Raw genomic sequence first — 3,717 nt, 5'->3', positions numbered from 1 at the left:
TAACCTCTAGTCCATGTTTAGTCCCTGGAACCAAGCAGGTAGGGACTAGGGAGTTTTTAACCAAACAGGGCCTTAGATTAACAACAGCAAATGAGTTGCACGGGACAGTGGATGCACCAGCACCATGTGCATCTACCGATGTACTGTGGTCATGCACAGTCTGTTGCAACAAACAACAAACAACCAAGGAGCATATTTGTGTTGGTCCCAGTTTTGTTATCTTTAGACACCTTTCCCTATGTGAGCGCAGCAAATCTAGTCCTGCTCAAACTCTACAGCCTTGTCCCTTCCTTTCCTTTTTGAACTAGTACTTTCGCCCCTTCCTTTCCTCTTTGAACCACGTCCTAGATTTATGCGATACAACTTTCCCCACTACTTTCCCCCATTCCTTTCCTCTTTGAACCACATCAAAGATTCATGCTATACAACTTTCCCCCTTCATTTCCTCTTTGAACCACGTCCTAGATTCATGCTATATACAACTTTTCCCACTACTTTCCCCCACTCCTTTCCTCTTTGAACCACGTCCTAGATTCATGGTATACATGCAGCTAGAGCAATGCATGTGGAGTAAGTAAATTATACCTTAAGGTTCTTGGGGCATGGTTCGGTGGGCGACGGGACGGCGGCGAAGAAGAAGGGGTCGGAGGCCCTCCCGCGCCGCCGCTAGGTGGAAAGTGAACAACTGCGCCGGTAGTCCCTCGTCGACGGCGACAGCGTTAAGCCTCCTTCCCTTCCCGGCGGACGGATCCTGCCGGCTCTTTGAGCAGCAGTGAGGGAAGAGAGAGGCCAACGAAGTCTTGTTTAGATCTGGAGAGGGCGAGAGAGTGTGAAGAGAGCAACTACAAGTGCTGAGGCTCCAGCGGGAGGGGGCGAGAGAGTGTGAAGAGAGCAACTACAAGCGCTGAGGCTCCAGCGTGTATATATATACTGGAGAGAGAGTGTGAAGCGTGCAAACCCTAGAAAACATTTTGACCAGTCAAAGAATCCTCCTGGCACAAATTATGCTCAAGTGTAGTTATCGAACCCGAGACCTCAAGTTTGATGAGCGAACAGGCTAACCAGCTACACAACCCTCCCGTTATGTTCAATGAGAGGGAAATAACCTTTTATACATTCCCGCATTCGTGTGACAAGCATGCCGTGTTTTGTGTGTGTGTGTGTGTGGGAGTCATTGGGATTTCAATCATGATCGTGTCATGTGGCTTTGGTGGTAAGACTATCCACAGTGGTGCAGAAATAATGCAGCCTTAGTCACCTTACCTCTCTCCACGTAGTACGTTGGGTCCCACCAGTCAGAGGGTGAAACAAACAAATTAATAAGAAAAATTAAAAGCGCCAGTGGTGTATCTTACCTCACACATCTCGCTACTGCTCGGGAACACTGTCCAATTGATCCCTCTGTTCGCTCACGTACTTTTTTAAGTGAATCCTTATTATAACATGCACACCAATTTTGGGCACTTGTATTCGACTTAAGTCAGTGTGCCACCGTATCTCGTATACTTACTACTCCCTCCGTCTAGGTGTAATAAGTCACGTTAGAAGGTGCAACGGGACCAAGGTGCGTGCATGTGCGTGTGTGTGTGTGTGTGTTAGAGAGCGACAGATCGACCTACTCCTACAGAGAGATGTTGTGTAGTGTACGATTTTAGCCGCGAGAGTCGGTGCATCCTCTTGTTTCCGGGCGTGTCCGGTAGGGACATGCGGACAGCTGCCACGCCCGCTCCTGACCAGCCTGGCCCACCCAAAGCCCCTCCATCGCCCGCGCGCGCTTCCCGCCCGAAACGGTCAACGCCGCTCCAAAGAATCGGTGCCGCATTCATGCCCGGGCAGAGTGGACGCGACCGCTCACTGGCGCAAGAGTGATGGTTGCTTCGTCCGTCCAACTTACTGTTGGGGCTATGTGATTTGACGGCTCATTGGTCTTTATTACTGAGGTGGTAGGACTACTGGATGTCCCACGCTTTCGGCGAAAGGAGGTACTACAACTAGATTACAATTTTCTCCATTCTTACAGCGGAGGCGTGCAAGAGCAGTGAAAACACGCAGGCTCGGTGATTACATGGCCCACCTCACACTATCACCGTGCGACACCTAACTCTTTACATAGTACTCCCTCCGTTCCTAAATATTACTAGATGAGTCCATGCAGTCCCTAGCCCTTGAACCGTGAACCCTGACCAGGCTTCAATTTGCTGGCAACGTTCGAGCTTCCTAATAAATGAAGTTTGCAACCTTTTGACCATCGGATCATTTTGTGCAGTTTCACCAAAATCGAGATGAGCATCCCTGTGGCAAAGAAATTGAAGAAGCGTGATTAGAATAAGATTACTGGGACTAGTTGATGAGACATAAACTCATCACAAATACAGTATGTAGAAGCCAGTAGAGGTATGTGCGGGGCAAAGAAGTAGAGAAATATCCACAGGGAGTGATGTGGGCAGCTGGAGCAGTGGTGCAAGCCGGCTGTAAAGGGAGTTGTACCTGAGGGACGTAGCTCAACCTTGAGGAGGGCGGCGGGAGGCGCCAACTGCCCACGTCGCGGCAGTGAGCAAGGGACGAAGGCAACCTCACCGGCTTTGTGAGAGAGAACGGCGGGGACCCCTGATCGGGATGTGCCGACAGTGGGTTTTCGCCGTCGGCGACGGCCACCGCATCTACACTAAGCATCCACCCCTTCCCCAAGCGGACGTGATCCGCCGGGATGTTAGAGATGTGGCCACAGTCGTTTTGTGCGAGAGAGTGTGAAGAGAGCAACCCCAGCAAGCAACCGTGTAGGCTGGCCCGTCCTGACTATGTATATAGTGGAGCGGTTTCCTTTTCTCTCCATATGAACCTATCATATTGCGTACGTGCCACTGAAGAAAAAAAAACTTTATTTATAAATGACGTGGCACCTACTACTCATTCTCCTATAACCTTGCGCTTGGCATCTCCAAAATATTAACCTTACGATTGGCTCTTCGCCTCTTCGGGAAGTCGAGCAATAATGGTAGTGCAGTATATATCGTTCTGGCTATATAAGACCGAATGAATTGTTGCACGTCCACCACGTGGGCGAGGGTCGAGGGGCGAGGGAGAGTGCTACATACGGAGCAAAATGAGTGAATCTACACTCTAAAATACGTCTATATACATCAATGTTTGGAGTATGTACTAGTAGTTCATATTGAAATCTACTAAAGGACATATATATTCCAAACAATATGATATAATCTCTATAACCAAGGTAGTAGGGACGAGGAGTAAACGGAGGGAGTAGTAAATTTTTCTCCTCGTCCTGCGAGCCACCGCGCGCATGGGCGAGGGAGCGGGCGTAAGGCGGAGCAAGCTTCACCTCATCCTGCGAGCCACCGCGCCCATGGGCGGGGGAGACGGCGTACTAAGCAAGCTTCTCCTCGTTCTGCGAGTTAACGGGACACATCAAAAGTACTCCAGTGTATAGAGCCTTGCCTCTAAGGTAGGCCCCACATGGTTTGCCTCTTTTTTTAACATAACACGTCAAGTCGCAATTTGTTTGTTCACCCGTGGTAGACGATCCTCCCTCCACCAAGTGGACAACTAGTACACGTGCCAAATTACCACGTGGGCTGCCTTTTTCATACAGAAATGAGCTCCACCGTGTACCCGCGCGGGTGTGGTTGGGAAAGAGACGGGAGTACGTGCACCGTGCATGCACCTCTTCTCTACGTGGGTGTGTGTGAGAGATACAAA

The sequence above is a fragment of the Triticum aestivum genome, chromosome 1D (assembly GCF_018294505.1).
Source record: "Triticum aestivum cultivar Chinese Spring chromosome 1D, IWGSC CS RefSeq v2.1, whole genome shotgun sequence".
Classification (NCBI taxonomy): Eukaryota; Viridiplantae; Streptophyta; class Magnoliopsida; order Poales; family Poaceae; genus Triticum; species Triticum aestivum.
This window is presented reverse-complemented; position numbering follows the sequence as displayed.